The 24,397-nt window shown below is 46.4% G+C and overlaps 1 protein-coding gene across 1 annotated transcript in view; it reads left to right on the forward strand.

Annotated features, from left to right (window-relative positions):
* Positions 1-22,863, forward strand: part of HORMAD2 (HORMA domain containing 2) — a 63,931-nt gene extending 41,068 nt beyond the window's left edge. The window contains exon 12 of the mRNA XM_075564996.1: positions 22,530-22,863. The gene's annotated coding sequence lies outside the window, so the exon portion shown is untranslated. The remainder of the gene's footprint in view (positions 1-22,529) is intronic.
* Positions 22,864-24,397: the final 1,534 nt, after the last annotated feature.

Genomic DNA, 24,397 nt, shown 5'->3' on the forward strand with positions numbered 1-24,397 from the left:
TCAGTTAGGCAGTGCTTGCTTGCCGCTTGTTTGCCCTCTGGCCTCAGTTCAGCAGGTGTGAGCTTATAGGCCCACAATGTTGCCTGTGTTCACTTGTGAGCCCCAGCATGGCTTATGCGTGGTTTGGCACGTTTCCCTGAAATAGCGTGCACTCCTTTGAGACTGCAAAACCTGGCACTTCTCCCGTCCTTTGTAAAAACCCACTTGGATCACAACCCAGGCTTCAGGGTGAATTCTTTTATCGTGCGATGCTAAGAACTGAGATAATACCCACCGGAGAAACCTAACCATTCTTAATCTTCATCAGCAAGTGCTTCAAATCTCCTTTGTTTTCTGCAAGCAAATTGCCCCAGAAAGATTACAGCTAAGAAAACAGTATGGAGTTCAGGTTTTTTCTCCCCAATGGTTTTATTGGCATGTTGTTTACATATCATACAATTCAATAGCTCAGTCATATCAATAAGAATTGTACAATTGTCACCACATCAGTTTTAGAGCATTTCCCCACCCCCTTGGTTACATTACCTTTAAGATGAGTCATGCAGGGAAAGTGGGGTAGAAAGGGGGAACTGATGACAAGGATCTACATACCACCCCCTCCCTGGGGGAGAGACAACAGAAAAGTGGGTGAAGAGAGACGTCGGGCAGTGTAAGACATGACAAAATAATAATTTATAAATTATCAAGGGTTCATGAAAGGCGGGGAAAGTGGGGAGGGAGGGGAATAATGAGAACCTGATACCAAGGGCTCAAGTAGAAAGTTAATGTTTTGAGAATGATGAGGGCAACAAATGTACAAATGTGCTTGACAGAGTAGATGTATGTGTGGATTGTGATGAGTTGTAGGAGCCCCCAATAAAATGATTTAAAAAATGAGTTATGCAATCATAATCTTTTTGATGCTCCTCCCCCCTCCTGCCTACATTATTTATTCCAGAAATCCCCTTTCCTTCCCTGTCTCCCACCCCATCCCTGTATTCCCGATATCCCCCTGTATCAATTATTATTATTATTATGCATCCATGGAGTTCAGTCTAGTTTGTAACATGTGAGGTTACCATGAATTGAGGAACCAACTTGATGATAATGAATAGTAACAATGTGACAAGCACTGTGTGTAGCCTGGGTGTGGGCATATATTGCCTTTTCTCTTAGGGAACGACCTAGGAGCTAATGGCTAGATTATCTGGTAGGTGTATGTGATAAATAGGGTTTTGGGTCAACTTGACTTGGCCAGGATTCTCCGTGGTTGCCAGTGCAGACCTAGTAATCCCCCCTGATGTGACATAACATTATGTAATCAAGTCCATGAGGGTGTCTGCTGTGAGCAGCCAAACAGTTCTGAGATTAGCTGGAGTGCAACCTCCTTCCTTAGGTTCCAGCCCTGATACAATAGAGAGGAAGTTTCCTGGGATGTGTGTGGTTTACTTCTTATGTAAATAGATACAGTTGTAAGCTTACTTGCCTCTTGCTCAATCTGGAGTCTGCATCTGGCTCATTAACCTGCAGTTCTTTGGAACTGAGCCAACAGCCTGCCATATTGCCTGCTGATCCCAGGAGCCATCAGGGACCTGCCAACCTTGGTTTTATTCACTTCTCCAGTCACAAGTTTGACTTTCTGACTTTGGAATTACTCACCTCTGTGGGGTGTTCCTGCCCATCCTGGGTTCATCAGATTCCTATGCTCCACAAATCAGAAGCTAACATCCAAGCTAATACCCATGGACTTGAAACAGAACTTGACTTACCCAGATTTACAACTGTGAGAATCTTTTTCTTGAGATAAAATTTATATCCATCCATCCATCCATCCATCCATCCATCCATCCATCCATCCATCCATCCATCCATCTCTGGTTTAGCCTCTCTAGAGAACCCATCCTAACACTGTATATGTTGAAGCTCTTCAGACACTTGTCAGGCCTAGGTCACACTCACCAGCAGTCCCAGTTTTCCTCTGTCTCACCAGCACTGTCTTTGTCACCTTACCCATGATTCATCCTGGCCTGCTCTGCAGCTAGAAGCCTCCCTTAGCGTCCACCTTGGTGATGCTGTAGCAGTGGATGGTTTTAGCAAACAGGACTGCGTTATTCCACAGTTCTAGAGGTCTTCATGTGGCTTCCCCAGGTTCCAGGGCTGCATCAGGGTAGGTCCATGTGGCTTCTCAGGGATGTTCTCAGGGAGTCAGCAGAGAGAGAGAGAGAGAGAGGAGAGAGAGAGAGACAGACTGTCTCTCATCTCCAAGGAGGAAGAGAGAGATACTGACTTCCGTCTCCAAGGAGGAGAGAGAGAGAGAGTGCGAGTGTGAGCCTATCTCCCATCTCCAAGGAGGAAAATCCGCAGTTCCCAGAATTCTCAGAAGGCCATGCCCACACAGAGGTCTCATTGACTGTCTCCGGATGGGCAGGCTAGACTTCACCCCTGCACTCTTAATCCTGAAATTGACACCAGATTATGTGACTGCCACAAGAAGATTCCTCCCCAGCTGGCAGCTCCATACTCTTCTTCCGGATGTCTTGGTTGCTATGCTTTGGGATAATTCTCCTTGCTTGTGGAAGTCCTCAGACACCACTTCTGTGGCCTCTGGGTAGCAGGAAAGGGCCCTCAGCAAGGAGGCCACATTTGTAGACAACACAAATAAAAGGAGCTGTGTGCCCTGCTCATGCGTGGATGGCCTTCACCCATCAGCAGAAAACAGTTGTTCTTTTAGGGAAGCCCCTGGGTGCTCTGCTGGGCTGGGATAAACCACGGTGGCAGGAGGTTGTGACCGCCGTGGCCTTCTTGTCAATTCTAGATGTGTGGATTCTGCAAAAGCAACAGGGTGCCCTTGGCAGGGTAAGATGCTTCAGATCCCCAAGGGGAGAGTCCATGAACAGACACCAACCTTCATGTCACCTGTAACAGGTGAGCATTAGCATTCACATATTAGCACAAGGAAAAAAGTTCCAAAGTCTCAGACATCAGACTCACGTCTACCCTTGGCAACTCCTGCCTCAAGCTTGTGAGTGCAAGTCCACGCTGGCATTGTTTCCTGAGCCCTGAACCAAGTTCATTATAATCTGTATCTATAATAAGAGCTACATAATAGGAAGAGCCCTGAGAGAGGCGGAGAAATTTGCCCTAAGCTTCTCAAAGCCACAGCAATAAAAAGTAAATTTCATTATTGTTACTGTCATTAGGTTCAGCATCCCCCTATGGTAACACCAGGCACCAAAACTCAAGAACCAAACTTACTGCCATCGAATCAATTCTAACTCATGGCAACGCTATTGGGTATAGTAGATTATTTGATATAGTAGAACTGTCCTTTTAGGTTCCCAAGGTTTTCAACCTTTATAGGAGTAGACAGCCTCATTTTTATCCTGAGGACTGTTTGGTGGTTTCGAACTGTTGACCATTTGGTTAGCAGGCTCAATGTGTAACCCACTTTGGCACCAGAGCTCCCGATGTCATGCACAGCAGAACAAAATGCTACCTAGTCCTGTGGCATCCCTATGATCAATTGTGGATCAGAACATTGTGATTCATAGGTTTTTTTACTGGCTTTTGTTCAGAAATAGACCACCAAACCTCTCTTCCTAGCCTATCTTCGTGTAGAAGCTCCATGGAATCTAGTTGGCATCACGACAACCCCTAAGGTCCTGCTGACAGACTAAAGGAGTACATGAGGTGCATTCATCAAAATCAAACCCGGGTCTCCTTTATGGAAAGGGGAAATTCTACCACTGAATTGCCAGTCATCTCCAGGGCCGGGCTATGTTTTTAAGGACTGAGGAATGGACACAGGGACACATCTGATCTCCTTTGGGTACTGTATTAGTCTGGGTACTTTGAAGAAACAAATTAATAGAAACTCATCTATAGGAGAGAGTTTTATATAAAGGTTAAGTGCATCAAGAAAACATCTCAACCCAGTGCTGCCCAAGCCCACAAGTCTAACATTAACCCATATGTCTAACACCAATCCACAAAGTCCTCCTCCATCTCACAAAACACACACTATGATGCCAACTGCAGGAGGAAAGCCGAATCAGTGAACATGTAAGCATCTCAGTGCTGGCAGGCCTTTCCACACGGCTGCTGCAGCACCCAGGGCTGCTTCGGAGTAGGTCCATGTGGCTTCTCAGGGATGTCTTGCAGGAAGTAAGCCTTGTCAGCAGAAGCAGGGAACTGGCTAAGCCAGCTGCACCCTGGTCCAACCATCACAAAGCAAGAGACCCGAGAACTAGAAAGGCCAAACTCACTGAGCCATTTATCCCTCCGCCCTTTAATTAACCCCACATGTGTTTATCGGCCAGGTTGGCACAATAAACTAACTACCTCAGGTACCTACATAAAGGAGGAGGAGTGTGGGGAGAGACCAGAAGCTCACAGGCATCCTCCCCAAGGGCCTGTGAGTTGCCAGACTTCAGTGGGCCCCACTCCCTGCTGTTAAAGACAATGGATGCCTGCAGACATCTATTTGGTTCCAGTAGGTGGGGTTTACACCCTACTGATAATGGTTCCTATGGAGAGCTAGGGAATAGGTCAAAGTTAAGCCGCCATCCTAAACCTAGGATCTGTCCATCTTGTCACATGTATATCTCCAATCCCTCCTCTTCCTATTCTAGAACAGCCCCTTCCAGTGACGTATGTCCTCACCTGTAATTAGGGGGCTTGCATGTCCCCAGAGAATATAAAAGGCCTGGGCTAGCATTAAATCTCCCTCTCTCTCTCCCTCCACATGGACGATCATGCAGGGCAGAGGTGAGCGTGCTACCATGAATTGCGTCTGACTCCATTTATTTTAGTACTTCATTTCTGTCTCTCATGCTCTCTATAACTTTACTATGATATTTACTTATTATCGCTGTACAATTGCGCCTACCGGACCTGTAATGATGTGTTAGGGGCTGGCTTCCCCTGACAGAGGAGAATCCAAACTCCACACCAGTGCAAGGCAGTCAGACATGCCTCCACCTCCACCATTTTATACCTTGTTCTCACCCTAACCATTCTTCCCACGGTGCTCTACTGTACTGCCAGGTCTGAGAATCTGTTTTAATGTCATTGTTTGGCATATAATTCATATCATACATTCAATAGTTTAATGACATCAAGAAGAGTTGTATAATCACAATCAATTTTAGAACACTTTCTTTGTTCTTGTACTCATAGTTATTAGGGCCCCCTTTCTCCCAACCACCCCTGCCCTGCCATACCCTCTAGGAACCATTAATGGCGTTACTGTCTCTAGAGCAGTGGTTCTCAACCTTCCTAATGCAGCGACCCTTTCATACAGAACCTCATGTTGTGGTGATCCTCAACCATAACATTTTTGTTGTTACTTCATATCTGTAATTTTGCTACTGTTATGAATCATAATGTAAATACCTGATATGCAGGATATATTTTCATTGTTACAAATTGAACATAATTAAAGCATAGTGATTAATCACAAAAACAATGTAATTATATATTGTGAAATATTTATTTCTAATTACAAATAAATGAACTTTTTCTTGAAGCATGGGTAACAGTCTCAATATAACAACAGTAAACTACATTGCTACATTTTGCGACAGTATGGGTAAAAAGCCAACATCAGTGCGAAGGATGAGACAGCTTATTTTTCACCAGATCAGAAATTCTTGGGGCAGTCTTTGCAAGAGCACAACGAAGATCATCTTTCCTTCCACAACCAGTCTACTTCTGTATTTAGACTTGATAAGCAACAAACTGGAAAACCCTGTTTCACAAAGATATGTTGTTCGAAATGGAAAAAGAAGCCTCAGAACAGGATATGACTGTAAACACTTGATCCAGAATTTTGTAACTGGCATTGTAGAGAACTCAGTTCTCGCTCCATCACTGTTAATAAGTTCAGTGAACTCCTCCTGTGCTGTCTCAGGAACATCTTCAACTTTGACTGGAATGGGCTTCTGGCAAGTGCAAATAGGGTGTCAGGTAGATTTAGAAAATACTTTGAAATTTCTTCTGCAAGCATGTACAAGTGTTCTTTCACAGAAATGATCATTGTAATCCTTTTGTCTGGTTCAATGTCATGTTCCTCAAAGAAAGCAGATAAAGTAGGGAGCATGCAAATTTTATTTTCATCCAATTTTTTATTGCCAAAGCTGAAGTTTCATTTGGAATGATCGGATCTTTTCAGACAAATTGAGGCATGTTGCATTTGGTCATTGCAGTGATAAATTTAACTCATCAAGATGGCAAAGATGTCAACCAAGTAAGCTATTTTTTGCAGTTCACTTTTATCGCTGAAAAGTACTTTGAACTGTGGGCTTGCTTTTGATGAAAAAACGTTTTGAGCGCATCACAAAGTTCAAAAACACATTTTAAAACTTTTCCTTTTGACAACCATCTCACTTCAGTGAGAAATAGCAGAGCATTGTACGGCCCAGCCAACTTGTTGCCCAGTTGCAAAAACAGTCGACTGTTTAAAGTGCTCGCCTTTACAAAATTGACAGAACTTAGGACGCTTTTCATTACTTCTTGTAACTCATAGCAGCGTCTTTGTTGCTAATATCTGTCGATGAATCATACAGTGAGTACTGATGACTTTTGGTGACTCATTCAGTGCCAAACGTTGAAATCCAGATCGACATCCTAGCATAGCTGGAGCCCCATCTGTGCAAACACCACAAACCTTTCCCCAAGAGATCTTAGGCTCTTTCAGAAATGAACCAACTGTGTCAAATACATCACGTGCAGTAGTTGTCGTTTCAATAGGTTTGCAAAAAGGAAACTCATCTTTAAAGTCACCATCATTAATGTACCTCATGTAAACCAGTTAACTGTGATCAGTTTGCAACGTCTGTAGATTCATTAATCTGGATGCTAAATATTGGAAGTGGATTACCTGATCAAGAATATCAGCAGACATGTCATCTATTTGTCTGTGGACAGTGTCACTAGATAAGGAAATTGCACTCAATTTCGTAACAAATTTGTCTCCGATCATAACTCGAATAATGTCTGGCTGCTGGCAACAGTAAATCCTCAGCAATGGTGTGAGGTTTCATAGCTCTGGTGATTCTGAGTGCCACCAAATATGCATCTTCAATGGCTGCTACGTTTTGTGTGTGGTACTTGCCACCAGTGTCAAGTCTAGCTTTCTTGAGTCTATCAGCTTTGCTTCTAAAATAGTATCCTTGCCAGCAAAGCTCGGATGCTTGCTATCAAAATGACGTTTTAGTTTGTTCTGCTTCATAGATTCTGCGGACAGAACTTCACAACAAATAACACATTTCAGATTTTTAATTCCTGCTGTAATTATTGAGGTAAAACCATACCATAAAAAAGCCACTCTATTTTCTTTTCTTAACATTCTTTATATGATCCACTGTCATGGGATGACTTTCTAATTAAAGTAATATGCAACAATAGCTTTAAAAGTACAAAAGATGATACATGGCATAGTTCAGTCAATACAGTTCATTACATTTTCCTAATATTTACCATTCTGTGTTGGTTTTTTTAAAAACATATCTGTTACTATCACAAGGGGGCAGTATTCAAATCAACCACAGCTGAATATAAAAAGACCAATCAGCATCCAGAATAAGTTCCCATGGTGTGTGTGTGTGTGTGTGTGTGTGTGTGTGTAGGCATATCTGCATGTGGGTGAACCCGCCTGCAGACAGATAGTGGATGGTGTCTCGGTTCCTAAGACTACCAGAAATATGTGTTTTCTGATGGTTTTTTTGCGACCCCGGTGAAAGGGTCATTTGACCCCCAAAGGGGGTCACTTTTGAGAACTGCTGCTCAAGACTTACCTATCTTGGATTTCATGTACAGAAATACCCTGTATTTCATATACAGAAAAACATTAAACCAAAAATTACAATGAAAAACTAACAAGAACAATAAAAGTAAAATAGATAAAAACCTCAATCAAAAAGAAAGCAGGAAGTATTAAAAATTAGAGCAAAATAAATAAAAACATTTTTAGAACATTTAAAGTGGACCAAAAAGAACATCAAATGTTCAGGTGTTAACTTTTAACCTAATTGCATCTGCAGTGGTCCACTGTCGGATGCATCTGCATGTTAGCACGGCTAGTCACATCTCTGAACGATGATCAGGGGGAATTCACTAGGGGCTTCTTCCCCTCCACTTTAAAAAATGCTGAAAATGCTTTTAAAATGGGTCGGAGGGGCGTTCAAATGATGAGATAATGCATTTTAACTATGTCTGCCATATTGATTTGACCATTCTGTCCGATAACAAGGCTATTCACACCCCTCCATGAGCATCAGAGGGAATTTACTGGAGGCTTACTCCACGTGTGGACCCTGCAAATGGATTTTGGGTTTACACTGTCTTCAGTAGCCTTCTGCAAACCAGTTCACAATTTATGGCTTGTTTTCATGTAATGTTTTTCTCTAATTTGGGAACAGGGTTATGTTTGCTTTGTAGATGGTATTAGGAAGCATTCCTTCCTTTATCTTTTGGAAGAATTCCAATAGCATTGGTATCAGTCATTCTCGGGTAGAATTTCCCAGTGAAGCTATGTGGTCCAGGACTTTTGCTGCTGTTGGGAGGTTTTTGATCGCTGATTCAGTTTCTTCATTTGGTTAGAAATTCTGGTTAAACTTTCTTTTTCCTCTTCCATCAGCTTGCATAGGTTGTGTGCTTCCAAGAATTGGTTTATTTCATCTGCCTTATCCCATATTTTGCCATACAGTTGTTCATAATATCGTGTCATGATTTAAAAAAGAAAATTTCTATTGGGTCAGTTGTAATGTTCCCTCTTTTTTTAATTTTGGATATTTGCATCTTTTCTCTTTGTCAGCCTAAACTCTGACAATCTTACCAATCTTGTCCAAGAACCAACTCTGGTTTTATTGATTCTTTCTATTGTTTTTCTTTTTTCAATTTTATTTATGCTCTGATCTTTGTTATTATCTTTCTTCCGGTAGGTGTGGGCTTACTTTGCACTTTTCTTTCTAGTTCCTGGATTTACTGAGTTAGGCTGTCAATTTGAGATCTTCGTTTTTTATCGTTGCAAGCACGCTGAGTCCTGCTTGTGCCGCATCCCATACGTTTTGGTTTGTCGTGCTTTCATTTTCATTTGACTCCAAGAACTTTGTGATTTCTCTTTCAATTTCCCCTGAATGGTTTTCCAGGTAGCTTCCTGGCCTTTTCTTCTCAGGCATGTGTAAGTAGACTTGAACTTCCAGCCTTTGGGTTAGCAGCCAAACCATTATTTGCACACTCCAGGAACTCCCTTAAATGGACAGGAAGGGACTCTTCTAGCACTTTCCAAGAGGGAGTAATAAGGAGCAGGGGCCTTATCTGGGCTAGGTTGTGATGAAAGGGGAATGTGCTAGAAACAGGTGGGGCTCAATCCTCAGTGGGAGACACTGGGATCACATTGGAAGAGTGGGAGCTAAGAATGAAATGCCCAAGTCAATGTAGTTCAGGTCAGTTCAATTCAACAAATGTATATTTTTGAATGCGCAATAGACCTTTTCCCACATTAGGCTCTGACACTCATGGTCAAGGGTCCATCCATATGACTTTACTCTGGTCACTCTGGCTGCTGTGAAGTCCCCAGCCCGTTTTTACCCAATAGCTCCTTTCCTGGATCTCAGGGTCTAAGTTTGACCTTATCCCTGGGTGGTACAAATAACTTCAAGTCTACCCAGAGATACCTGGGGGGAAAGTCAGTGACCTACTTCTGAAAAGCCAGCCTTTGAAAACCTGGCGAGATGCATTTCTACTCTGACACACATGGGATCACTGTGAGTGCACGTGACTCAGAGGAGAACAGTATATCTTCATGAGACTCGTTCTCATTTCGTTGCAGAGCTGGAGGCCAAGTAGTTGCTCATGAAGTTTTCAGAATTGACTTAAATGGAAGATACTCTGATCTAGTTGATGTTCACCCAGGAGACCGAGGCTGGGGTTGAGGAAGAAAAGCTATTAGCAAAATCCATCACATCCGCAGGAAAGCAATGGAGCACGGGAAGAGGCAGTCAATAAGACTCAACTGCATTCTCCCTGGCCCCAGCTTTTATTTATCGCACAAACACACCGCAGCAATAGTCAGGAAGACAAAACAAGCTCCTGCCACCCTAATGCAGAAATCATTTCTGTCTTTTGAACCGTTCTTCTCTGCGTTGTTCGCGGGCCTAGCTTGTGCATTGTTGTAGCATCATTTTGTTTTCTGCAGGAACAGTCAGTGGTGCTCTTCCAGGTTGCTCCGTTATCTTCATTAGGATGGCCCCCAGTGGCTGCAGAATACTCCCTGAGTGGGGAGACCCTCATTGCTTAATGTCCTCCTGATCATTTGGCTCGGTGGATGGTTTCCAAGGCTTCCCTTTGATGATTAAGATAATAAAGCTGTCTTTTGTATTTAGTTTAGAAAACGACTCGTTTACATACTTCTTCTTCAATCCTTCCAATTGCCTACAAGGTGAGTGCTCTGTACACTTGGACAAAGGCTTACCGAGGAGACGTGGAGGCTGAGAGGAGACTGTTGTTTTCATTGCCTTGCAGTCCATTCCAATGAATGGTGACCCCAGAGGGGAACTGTGCTCCACAGGCCCTGCCCTTCCTAAAGCAGGTCGCCAGGAGCTTCGGGTAGGTTTGAACCATCAACCTCTTGGTTAGTAGTCTAGCCCTTAACCATTGGCGCCTCCCAGGGGCTCCATTAAAAGGCTAGAAGGTGACAAAAGGAGATACTCCCAGAATGAGTTCATTCTTTCTTTTGAAGTCAAATTCTCTCTTAACACACTGCTTCTCAGACTTTACAAATAAAAATGTTATGCATATTTTAAATTCAATATTGAAAATATATTCATTATTTTCCATGTGGTGTTCTTAGGTTAGGGGCTCCTAGAAATGGGCTTGCGGGTTAAAGGGTATGTACATTTTTGAGGCTCTTGATGTGCACTGTCAAAAGGTTTTGCAGAGTAGACCTGCCCCTCAGGGTTTGAGACTTTAATTCTTTATAGGATTACACAACCTGATCTTTCTCCCTTGCAGCAGCTGGTGGTTTCAAACTGCTGACCATGTAGACCGCAGCCTAACACGTGACCCTAATGCTGTCAGGGCTTCTCATTTTCCCCCTCTAGGACTCTGTAAACACTCACGGTCCATTTTCAGTGTGGACACACCATCCTGATGCAGATCAAAAGTTTTCGTGTGGATTACACCTCAACATGCAGAAAATCATTGTAACGGAACCAGTGAGCAACACATGATAAACGCCAAAGAGATTATAGTGGTCAGGGGTTTAATTTTACTTGGATCCACAATCAACACTCATGAAAACAGAAGTCAAGAAATTACGTGATGTGTTGCAAACGATCTTTAAAGTACTAGAAAGCAAAGATGTCACTTTGACGACTTAAGGTGCGCCTGGTGCAAGTCATGGTATTTTCAACCCCCTCGTAAGCATATAGAAGTTGAACAATAAATAAGAAAGATTAAATGGGAACTGACACATTTGAATTACGGTGCTGGTGAAGAATATTAAATATGCCATGGGCTGGCAGAGGAAGAGCCACGTCTGTGTTGGAAGTAGTCAGAATGTTCCTTAGAAAGTGAGGATGGTGAGACTTTGATCGCTCACACACATCATTCTTGGCTTTCATATCTAGGTTTTGTAATTCATTGCAATGGCTACACAGAACTGACAATATCCGCGATTAAGAGTTTATTAAGGGAATTAACAGGTTGCAATGCTAGTGAAAAATGTTCAGGACTTGTTCAGTCAGGACATGTTATGATGTTCTTTGAGGACTGCTATTAAATTCCCAAGGGGCCTGCCATCACACTGGAAGCTTCAACCCAAAGGCATTCAGCTCATGCTCCACGGGTCTGCAAACCTGCCCCTGAATTAAGTGCCCAGAGGCACCCCGCTGCAGCCAGCCTCAACCTAAGGCACCGAGCTCCACCTCCATGGGTCAGCAAGTCTAGCCCCTCAGGTTCAGTGCCCAGAGGCACCCCCCACAAGCCAGCCTCCTGTCCAGAAGCATTCAGCTTTGTGGGCTGGGAAGGCCAGCATTCGGTCTCCTATTCTGGCTCCTGGTTCTGCTGCTCCTCTGATGTCACAGCTGTCTTCTGGATCAAGGAGGCTCGCTGTGCAGGGTCTCAGGGTCTGGAGGACATGCTCGTCTTCGGCTCTTGCTGGTGGTGAAATCCTCCCTCCTGCTTCTCGGAAAGCTCACTTTTACCCTGCAGGATGCCATTCACAATGTAGCCTGTTAAGAATGACGTACAGGTGGATCCTGTCAGTGTCTTCTTCCCTTCTTCCCCAGACCCATGCAGCAAAGGGTCATTCGGAGTAGTTACCGAGACGGGCTGGGAGGTCCAAATGAAATCATTCACCGCACCTGAAGATTTCATCTTGAGACGTTGGACATGACGCCAGGAGGAACCAGTCCTTGGAGAAGGACAGCATGCCTCGCGAAGCAGAGGGTCAGTGGAAAAGAGGAAGACCCTCAATGAGATGGATCGGCACAGTGACTGCAACAGTGAGCTCGCACCTGGCATTCATTGTGCGGATCTTGCAGGCCTGGGCAGGCCCTTTTTACAGAAGGTCACGATCCACTGAAACGGGCTTGATTGCATCTAAGAACAGCAACAGAACATTTTTAGTTTATTTGGGTAAATACGTAGGGGCACAGTTGTTGGACTTTATGGCTAGCTCTGTAAGAAACTGCCAGACTGCCTTCCAGAGTGGCGAACCATTGTGCACTGCATTCCCGTCAGCAACGAGTGAGAGCGCCCGCTGCCCACGTCCGGTGAACATTCAGTTCGTCACTGTTGGGAAAAGGTTACTACAAATGAAATCCCAATCCAGGAGGAGACATCCCCACAAAAGTATAACAGAGCTTATTAATGTGGTTGTTGCTGTCAGGTGCCATTGAGTTGGCTCCGCCCCATAGGGCCGAGGAAGCATTCGGCCAAGGATGGGATCAGGCAGCCCACTAAGAGCTCACACAGATGGAAGGAATCTTAACCTTTAGATGTGTCACCTTCATCTATAGCTGAGAGAATGCAACCCATTCTATTCATGTTTCCAAGATGATTGTCAATTTTCTCATTTCTCTGGCCTGGACATAGGAGTGGGCCACCAGAGTGTATCCAGGAAATAGGAAGGTAGGGAGGATCACCTGAAGACACATTTAAAACAATTTTTTTATTTAATCATTTTATTGGCGGCTCATACAATTCTCATCACAATCTATACATACATCCATTGTGTCAAGAACATATGTACATTTGTTGCCATCATCATTCTCAAAACATTTGTCTTCTACTCGAGCCCTTAATATCTGCTGATCATTTTCCCCCTCCCTCCCCACTGCCCCCTACCTCATGAACCCTTCATAATTCATAAATTATTATTATTTTGTCATATATTACACTGTCTGATGTCTCCTCCCCCCCCTGCCTTCTTCTCTGATATTCCTCCCCCAGGGAGGAGGCTATACGTAGGTTCTTATAATCAGTTCCCCTCCATCCCCTGGGCATCGCCACTCTCACCACTGGTTCTGGAGGAGTCATCTGTCCTGGATTCCCTGTGTTTGCAGTTGCTCTCTGTACCAATGTGCATCCTCTGGTCTAACCAGATTTGTAAGGTAGAATTGGGATCATGATAGTTGGGGGAAGGAAACATTTAAGAACCAGAGGAAAGTTAAATGTTTCATTGTTGCTTCCCTGCACCCTGACTGGTTCATCTCCCCACAACCCTTCAGTAAGGGGTGTCCGGTTGGCTGCCAATGGGCTTTGAGTCTCCACTCTGCACTCACCCACATTTTCAATGATATGATTTTTTGTTCCTTGATGCTTGATACCTGATCCCTTTGACAGCTTGTGGTCACACACGCTGTGTGTTTCTTCCATGTGGGCTTTGTTGCTTCTGAGCTAGATGGCCACTTGTTTATCTTCGAGTCTTTAAGACCCCAGACACTGTATCTTTTGATAGCTGGGCACCATCAGCTTTCTTCACCCCATTTGCTATGCACACGTTTGTCTTCATTGATCATATCATGGAGATGGGCACCCATTGATATGATTTTTAGTTCTTTCATGTCTGATAACTGGTCCCTTCTGCACCTTGTGTTCAGACAAGCTGGTGTGCCATCCCTTCATGGTGATGGCAAAGCGTCTAGCACGACAGCAACATGCAAGCCACTGGAATGAGACACACTGAGCAACCATCCTGTTGTTGTGAGGTGCTCTTGAATCAATTCTGACTCCGTTAACCATGCATGAGAGAGTAGGACTGGCCAGTAGTGTTTCCCAAGCTTATGGGAGCAGAGAGCCAGCTCTTTTTACCATGGAGTCACTGCATGGGTTCAAACCACCACCCTCCCCGTTAGCAACCAAGAACATCACTATTGTGTCACTGGACCGTTGGCCTGTGTCGTTAAATCCACGCCAAACTTACTGCCTTTGTGGCGATTCCAACTCATAGTGTCTTTAGGGTCTCCGAGGCTGGCTGGGGGCAGACAGTCTGGTCTTTCTCTGGACCTTGTGGTTAGCAGTTCAGTGCTTACCCCACAGCGCCACCAGAGCTGGAGAAGCCCCTCGGCCTTTCTTGGTCTTTCGTGGTCTTGCCCCACTGGAGGAGAGCCAGCAAGCTCCTGTGAAGAGTGGCCCACACTCCATCTGGGCCTCCGGGGTCCCACCCAGGCTTGCTTCTCCACGAGCAAAGCCTAAGAGGTGCGATGTCAGCTCGGCAGCTGTCCATCTCGGCACCTGGTTTCGGGCTCCCTCCCTGGACAGGAACTCTGCCCTGCCCTGGGCCTGCGTGCCTGCAGGGAACGGCAGTGGGAGCAATGGGATGGGTACCCTCCCCAGGGAGGGGAGCTGAAGGGGCCGGCTGCTCACCTGGCTGCCCTCTCTCACCTGGGTGAGCACCTGTCTGGCCGGGTGAACACCGAGGACAGTTTCTAACAGTCCTGTCCCCATCGTGTGCATTAAGACTCCCTGGGGACCACACCGCAGCAGGATACTGTTGTTTGGGGCAATGGTCAAATCCCCATCAACCAGGATTTGACTCCTGGCCAAGGCAACTCTGTCAGACCCTCGGTCTGTCTGTCTGTCTGTCTGAGGAGACTTACGGGTGTCTCTGATGTTGAAGGGGTTTCAGTGGAGCTTCTGGACTAAGACCAGGCAGAAAGACCTGGTGGTCTATTTCGAAAAAGCAGCCAATGTGAACCTTGTGGATGGATCCCAGGCGTCTGATTGATCATGGGGATGGAGCCTGCCCACCGGCAGGGTTACATTCTGTGGTGTGCGGGGTCTCCAAGCACCCAGTTGCCTCAAAGACACTCATGCCGACCAAACTCAGTCCGTGAGAACTGACTTCCACCCCTGTTCTTCCCTAATTACAGGAACAAAATGGGCCCACCTGGGGGGAGCGGTAAGGTCTGTCTCCTCTTCTTGCCATTGATCACTATGACCGCTAGGTGGCACGCGCCCCCTTCTAATAACCACAGAGCCCCTGGCTCCAGAGGCTGCCTGGGTGGGAGGGGGCTGGAGAGCTGACAGCCTGATGGTGTTGGAGCCCAGTCGCCTTGAAATCCTTTCTTCTGGTGAGATCTCGACTCCCCGCCCCCACCGCACACACCCATCGACTTTCAAAAATGGAGATTCAGTCCACACACCATAAAGGGTACCCTTGTAAGTGTACCACACGTACACTCATGTCTAATTCCAGGGCATTGCTGTTCTGTTGGGGTCTTCTTAGAGGGAAGGTGGGGTGAGTGTAACTTGGGGGCAAGGCCCCCTCCCCTTTCTATTCTTGGATTGGGATAAATGCTATTCAATCAAGACCAAGCTCACTGCCACTGAGTTGACACCGACTACTCACAGTGACCCGGGCACCCAGAGTGCTAGCAGGACTCAGCTCTTATACGGCTTGGGAGGAAAGAGGTAGATGCACATATGTGTGTCTGTATGTCTTGGGGGAACACACTAAACACCCCCTCCCCCGCTCACTGTCTAGTTAATTCCAATTCATAGCAACCCTATAGAACTGGACAGAACTGCCCCTATGAGACTGCAACTCTCTGGGGGTAGAAATTCTCATCTTTCTCCTACAGAGTGACTGGTAGTTTTGAACTGCTGGCCTTGGGGCTAGCAGCCCAACTCTCAACCCACGACACCACCAGGGCTCCTCCTCCTGGAGCATGTGAAGCAGGAGCAGATCCGTCTTAGAAGAAGCAAAGCTGGCACATTCCCTGGAAATAAGGGTGGTGAGGCGTTGTCTTGCTTAGTTTGGACTCGTCCTCGAGAAAGACTAGCACTTAGAAAAGGCTTCGTATTCAGGGAGGCAGAAGGTCAGGGAAACCAGGGACAAGCCCTCTGTGCGACAGACACACAACGATCCAACTCCAGGTCCAAACAGACCCAAGACCCTGAAGGTGGGGCGAGCCTGGGCAGCCGTTCATTCTGTTATTGACAAAGTGGCCACAAGTTGACGTCCACTTTAAACCACAACAAGGAGCCCGTGCTCCACCCTCACACCTGCCACGGATGCGCTGCTTGCTCTCCCATTCTCTAGCCTCGCCGTGCAGTTTCTTCATCTATCAAATTGATTTGAATGCAGGCCCTGGGCTGTGCCTTGTCTGGGGCTCATGATCCACTCACCCCTGCACGAAAAGGGCTGCTCCCTAGTGCTCTCCACAGGGAGAGGCTGTGCTGCTTTGCCATCTTGTTTATCCTCCTCGGTCCAAAACTGTTAAAGGCAGCTTGGAAAGCCCAAACAACAGATTATGGTGGAACAAAACCAAACAAAAATTTAAAAAGCAAACAAAGAAAACAGATCATCAGGATAAAAGGAAAATGAAAGTGGAAGAGGAAGACGAGGTCAGAATGGAAATGACCGAACAGGAATGAACAAACCCACAGAACTCAAACCGACTGCTGCTGCCAAGCCCATGCCACTCATCGGTGCCGGGGTAGAACTGAGCCCCCTAGAGTCAGTCTCTCTCTCTCTCTCTCTCTCTCTCTCTCTCTCTCTCTCTCTCTCTCTCTCTCTCTCTCTCTCTCTCTCTCTCTCCTCCTCCTCCTCCTCCTCCTCCCGCCTTCCCTCCCTTCTTTCCTCTCTCTTTTAAAACAATTATATTGATAGAGGATTTGCATATATCATACCACTCCATAGTTTAAACATATTAAAGAGAGCTGTTCAGTCCTTCCCTAGGCTTTTCAATGGCTGGGTTTTCAGGTTGCCAGATCTTTTTTCTGAGGGGGCCTCTGAGTGGACTTGAACTAGTAACTATTTGTGCCACTTTCACAGCCCTTGAGTCAATTCCGACTCATAGCGGCCCTATAGGACAGGGTAAAACTGACCCACTGGGTTTCTGAGACTGTAGCTCTTTACAGCAGTCGAAAGCCCTATCTTTCTCACATGAAGATACTGGTGGTTTTGAACTGCTGACCTTGTGGTTAGCATCCCACCTTGTAAACCCACTATGCCACCAGGGCTCTCTCAGGGATTTCGATACACAGGAAGACAAGCTGTAAAGCCCAATGGATTACATCACTGGGCTGAACATTAGACCCTGGGTGTTTTAGTGGCCAAAGCAAGATGGAAACAGCCCGAGTGGGTGTATGACTGACAGTTGAGAGGATATAGGACAGTTGAGAGGATATAAGCACAAGTGGGATGAGGATGTGGCCTCTGGACAGACACCTGGCTTTGTGCTCTTCTCTCTATTCTCTGTGACCAGGTCCAGGTGGCCTCTCCGAATGAAAGTCGGCTCTTTTCCTTCAACATGACTCCTTACCAAGGAGTCAAGGAGGCCAGCACCTTCTCTGCAGGGGTTTTTCCCCACCCATCCCAGTTTGGTGATGGATCTCACCTTGGGTTTTAGTGTGTACCTGAACGTCGACACCCAGGGGTGATGCCTTTGGGGCCTCGGTTGAGCTTGTTCTAGGCCAGGACTCAAGGACTTCCTTTATATTTTCCTGCACAGACTATTGGGGACACACCAGGTCCTGACATGGCCAGTGAATTCTGATCAGCACCACCACCATCAGTATCTGCATCTCTACTTTTACCTAGCACCTTGGTAGGATGTGTCCACTACTGTGCTGGGACCTTGTAGACATGAATCAACTGTCCCACATGTCTTCGCTGGGTGTCTGTTACGTGCACAGACCTGTTTGAGGTCCTAGCGACAGAACAATGGACCAGTCAGGTTCCTGCTCTCATGGCGTTTACCTTCCAGTTGGGAGACAGACACCAGGAAGACGACCAATACGTCCATGATATATTGTTAGGTGGGGGTTAGGACGGCACAAGGAGCAGCAAGGTGGGTCGAGAGGAGTGGATGGCTGAAGTGCTCCTGCAGACAAGGTGTTTCCTGCATCGGCGAAGGTGAGTCTTCCAGGAAGAGGGAGCAGCAGGCAAAGGTGGGAACATGCTTTAGTCTTTTCGAGGAAGTCAGGGTATCAGGGTCACCATGATCTTCTTTTGGGGCAACAAGGAGGTTCTATCACTCACCCGCAGCCCCTGTGATGGTGAGCATCAGACAGAGCAGAGAGTTCAAATTCCCAAACAGAATAGGAGGGATGAGTGGTTGGAGATGGTGGAAGGAGAAAGATAGCGCAGAAACTCATATGTGTAAGAGAGAGTTTTACATAAAGGGTAAGTGTATATTAAGAAAACATCCCAACCCAGTGCTGCCTAAGCCCACAAGTCCAACATTAGCCCATATGTCCGACACCAATCCACAAAGTCCTCAATCTCACAAAACACACACAATGGTGCCAACTGCAGGAGGAAAGTCAAATCAATGAGCATGTAAGCATCTCAGTGCTGGCAGGGGTCTCCACATGGCTGCTCCAGCACCCAGGGCTGCATTGGGTAGGTCCATGTGACTTCTCCTCAGGTGTCTTGCAGGAAGTGAACCTTGCCAGCTGAAGCAGGGAGCTGGCTAAGGCAACTGCACCTTGGTCCGACCATCAGAGAACAAGAGACCCAAGAACTAGAAAGGTGAGGGTCACCGAGCCATTTCTCTCTCCACCCTTCAATTAGTTCCACATGTGTTTATCAGCCAAGTTGGTACAATAAACTTGAACTCTCTCAGGTGTCTAATTCCTTTATTGGCAGTCTGAATGGTATAGATTACAATGGACTCTCCTGACTATAAGCAGTAAAATGCAGCCAGCTATATTTGACACCATGGCTTCACACACAGCAGATAAAGAAATACCAGAATTCCTAGTTTACCTTGTTAAATTCCTAGTTCACCTAGTTTGTTTGTTACCTTTAAAAAATACTTTTATTGACATGTAATTCATATATCATAGAATATAGTAGTTCAACTGCTGCACAATCATCACCTCAATCAGTACTGGATTATTTTCTTCGTTATTTGTCAGGGGAAGCCAGCCCCTAACACATCATTACGGGTCCAGTAGGCGCAATAGTACAGCGATAATAAGTAAAGATCATAGTAAAGTTATAGAAAGCATGAGAGATAGAAGTGAAGTATAGAAATAAATGGAGTCAGACACAATTCATGGTAGCATACTCACCTCTGCCCCGCTGATGGTCCACTTGGAGGGAGGGAGAGAGAGAGAAAGTTTAATGGTAGCCCCAGCCCCTTTTATATTCTCTGGGGACATGCAAGCCCCCTAATTACAGGTGAGGACATATGTCACTGGAAGGGGCTGTCCTATAGGTAATACAGTAATGAGAGGGGGGTGGTCTAGGGACATACACGCAATAGGAAGAGGAGGGATTGGGGTTATACATGTGACAAGATGGGCAGAACCTATGTTTAGGATGGGCGGCTTAACTTTGACCTATTCCCTAGATCTCCATAGGAACCATTATCAGTAGGGTGTAAACCCCACCTACTGGAACCAAATAGATGTCTGCAGGCATCCATTGTCTTTAATAGCAGGGAGTGGGGCCTGCCATATAGTCTGGCAACTGATCCGTGCTCTGGGAGGATGTCTGAGCATCTGGCCTCCCCCCACAGTTTTTTTTTTCATTCTTGTACTCATCATTATTGACTCCCCATTTCCACCCCCTTCCCTTGCCATACCTCCAGGGAACCATTAATCTAGTCACTGTCTCTAGAGATTTACGTATCCTGGATTTCATCTACAGAAAACATTAAGCCAAACCAGGAAAACAAACTAACCACAAGAGCAAAGTAAAACAGCTGAAAACCTCAACTGAAAAGAAAGCAGGAAAAAGAAGAAAACTGGAACAAAGTTCAGCGGGTCGTAAGGGAGGTTGACTGACAGGAGGTTAAGTCTTAGCCTCGCTGCATCTGTGACAATCCCCTTGCCGCTGCCTTCTGCGGGACAGCAGGGCTGTGCCCATCCCCGTCCGTGGTCAGAGGGCATTCACTAGGGGCTTCATCCGCACCTATTTCCTCTTCGTTTTTTTTTTTAATTGAAACAGCTTTAAAAGGGAGACCAAATGATAAGATAGACATTAACCATGCCTGCCATAATCGTCTTTACAAAGCTCTGTCTGATAGCAGGGCTAGTATGATCTGGATTGAGGGAAGTTATGATCTGAGGGGGCTCACGGGAGGCTTAATCCACGTGGCGACTCTGCAAATGGGCTTTGGACTTCCACGGTCATCCCTAGCCTGCAAACCAGGTGTTCACAACTTAAGCTCTGATACCATTCGAGACTGTACATCCTTTTGGGAGTAGAAAGCCTCGTCTTTCTCCCACGGAGCGGCTGGTGGTTTCGAACAGTTAGGGCTAACCACCTGAAGTGTAGCCCACTGCTCCACCAGGGATCCACCTGTCCCCGTACACACCTCCTAGCTCCTCGGAGCCCGTAGTTGGCTTTGATCTCTCTGCCTCTTCTAGATACATCACATCTGTGGGCTTGTGCACTTTCCCAATTGTGGCTGTCTGATGTCACTCAGCACACGGGTTCCACATACATCAGCAGGTGTCAGGACGGCATGTCTCTGTCCTGCATGATACTTTCACCGCATTCTGCTTACCCGTTGGCTGGGGAGCCCACCTCCCCTCTGTTGTGCACAAGGCTGGGCCACAGTGCAGTGCCCAGGCTGCACCTGGTGTAAGTGGGGCTGTCTCCACTGGGAAGGGATGAGCGGGCAAGAGAAGCGGTCCAGTGGCTGGGTTCTGACACTCCTCCCTGTGTGTCCGGGGATCCAGAAATCACGGCTGTGCTTCAGTGGAAACAGGAGGTGAGAGGCCCGGGGGAGTGGCTGGGGCACATGCTGCAGGTGACACTCCTTGTTTGTGGGGACTCTTCCCTGCTGGCTCCTTCTGTCAAGCACAGCATCCTGATAAGGGGTAGGGGGGGGGGGCACGGGGTATGACAGCTGATGGAGACAGTGGGGCGCCTGCCTCTCCGTGCGCTCACGGTGGTACCTGCCAACGCTGGTGACATGTGAGCCTTGGCTGTGACATTGACGCCTCTTCCGGCAGGAGCAGGGTACGGGCACTCAGGCGCATGCTGATGGCGTCCCCATCCCAGGAAATGATAAGGCGGTGGCATTCCACACTTGGCTAGTTTTAGTTCCGTTGTTAGGTATCTGAGAGGGCAAGACACATCCTGTAAGAAGCTTTGTGTGTGTGTGTGTGGGGGGGGGGAATGCTTCCTAAAGTTAACACAGTGAATGTTGGTTAAGACTGATTTTCTTTGTCCATTCCTTCTTTGTCATTAAAAAAAAAAAAAGGAAAAAGGGTTTATTTTCTTCCATGAAAATGACATTTCCTCTGAAAGAAGATCAAGAGAGGGGGAACTGCCCTTGCTGGGCTGGTCTAGGTTCTTGTGATGAGTTCAATAGCCCAACTCAGACCAAACTCACTGCCATCGAATCCATTCCGACTCACGGTGACCCCACAGGACAGGGGAGAACGGTCCCTGTGCGGTGCCGACGCTGTAGATCTTCAGGGGAGGAGGAAGCCCTGCCTGTCTCCAGAGGAGAAATGATGGTTTCAAACTGCTGACCTTGCAGTGACAGCCCGATGCCTAACCACGTAACCACCATGCCACAGGGCTCTGGCTCCCAGGACAGGCGGGCTCTGTTGGATGCCTAGGCTCTGGCAGAATGCAGTGATTCATGCAAATGGTTAAACGCTTGACTACTAACCCAAAGGTTAGTGGTTCAAAGCACCTAGGAAGAAAGGCCTGACAGTCTGCATCCGAAAGGTCACAGCCTTGAAAATCCTACTGGTGGAGATGAAAAACCAACCCTCTCTCTGCAACCCTTCAGGTCAGGGTAGAAAGGCCCTCTGTGGAGTTCCAAGACTGTAACTCTTTACAGGAGCCGAAAGACTAGTTCTTCTCCAGTGGAGTAGCTCGTGATTCCCAACTGCTGACTTTGCTTAGCCGCCCTCTGTGTAATCACTAAGCCACAGTATGTAGAGGGAGGGCGGGATGGCTGTCAGAATTGTTAGTCCAGGGAGCGGGCCATGTATGGAGGAATCACAGGCTGCAGAAGCAAGACCTTGAGAGGAGATTTACAGACACTCATAAGAGCCAGCCAGACAGTGTGACGTTGTAAAATAACTCACGTAACCAATCAAGTCTGCACTGTTTTATCTTTCAGGTCATAAACTTCCTCTTCCTGAAAGGCCAGATTCAACTGGCTTATGAGACACGCACAGCAAGGCCACTCGGGACCGCTCAAACAAACCCACTGCCACCTAGTCGATGGTGACTCCGAGTGGGCCTGTAGGACAGGCTAGAACTGCCCTTGTGAGAGAAAGCCTCATATTTCTCCCATGGAGAGGCAGGTGGTTTAGAACTACTGACCTTGCGTTAGTAGCCCAATTAGTACCCACTCCACCGCCAGGCTTACTTTGTAAGCTCGAGGAGATGCTGCTGCCTATGGTGTGTCTCCTTGAAAGTTGTTATGGAGGCCTGGTTGCCTATGGCCAACCCCCCCCCCCCCCCGCCACCCCCTTGCCTGTTTCTTTAATAAATGCCTTCATGCAATTTTGATTTCTTTGTCTACACCTGCCTCAGAAAACATTTTTATGTCACTATGACCTGGAATCAACTTGATGGCACACCGGGGGCCAGGCCAGATGTGGGAGGGGCTGACTGGAGGAGTAAAACGTATGCGGGACCGTCCTGCAGGGCTGTGTGGTTTGTGCACGGAACAAAGGTGATAGCTGATGAGATGGATGAGCTTGAATTTCAGTATGCACTTTGCTGGTCATATCACATGCTGTGACACCGGCCTGCGTCTGCCCAGAGAGAGGGGACCTCTTTGTTTACACAAAGGTTCTTCTTTCGCCTGATTTTGCATAGAGAGGGCTGGGTCTGCTGAGGAAGTCTAGCTTCTCCTAATTTTCACCCTGGCAAGTGGGCCAACGACCTTGTGTGCTGGGAGCTGAGGGGGACTATCATACCTCTGGGCAGGAGACAGCAGTGACCCTCCTGTTCCAAGGCAGCGCTATGGCATCTGGACAAATGACCATCATGCTGTTTCTCCAGGTTACCGAGCTATGTGATTCTTTAGGGCTGAAGTCCAGGTGATTTGGTTGGTGAACTATCAGTATCACATGGTCTTTAAACATGTGAGCATTCAGATCATTCACATGTCGAGATCAAGGTGAATGACTCACTCATCGAATGTACAAGGGGGTACCCCCCAAAAAAGAACCTAGATTTTTTTCAAAGCTATGTATTTAAAAATTTTAAAGAAAATAGCCTTATCACCTTCAAAGCACTCTCCATTACACTGAACACATTTGTCAAATCTGCAATTCTTGAAAACATTTTTCAAACTCATTTGTTTGGATGGCTGACAGCACCTCATTTTTTTCTTCACCTCTTCTATGATGTCAAATCACCATCCTTTCATGTCCTGCTTCACTTGCGGAAACAAAAAGAAGTCATATGGAGTAAGGTCAGGTGAGTAAGGTACATGGGGCAAGAGACGTATGCTGTTGTTGTTTTGCCAAAAACTGGTGCACTGAGATGGCTGAGTGAGCAGGTGCATTGTTGTGGTGGCAAAGCCAGTCTCCCATCTGCCACAAATCAGGCCTTTTTTTGTCACACACTGTTATCCAATCTTTTCAGAACCTCTGAATAGAAAGCTTGATTAATAGTCTGACCTGGTGGAACAAACTCCAAATGCACTACAGGTTGACATTTTTGTCTGTTCAGGAGGTTGATGGGACATCAGAATGAGGTTTGTCATCAATTGACATTTTACTTTTTTGAAACGAGAAAACGGACACTTAAGCTTTTCCCATATCTGTGTTCAACATCACAACAGTTTCTGTGACATTTTTCCTGAATTCAGGAAACAAAATTTCATAGCTGCACCCGGTTCTCTTAAATCAGTCATCACAAAAGACGAGGTGGGAGCAAAACTGCTATTTAGGAAAAAATTCACTGTGATCAGAGAACCTTCCCAGGCAATGCCTCTGGGTGAGCTAACTCAGAGTGAGCTGCTGATGGCTC

This window comes from Tenrec ecaudatus, chromosome 12, assembly GCF_050624435.1.
Source record: "Tenrec ecaudatus isolate mTenEca1 chromosome 12, mTenEca1.hap1, whole genome shotgun sequence".
In the NCBI taxonomy this organism is placed as follows: Eukaryota; Metazoa; Chordata; class Mammalia; order Afrosoricida; family Tenrecidae; genus Tenrec; species Tenrec ecaudatus.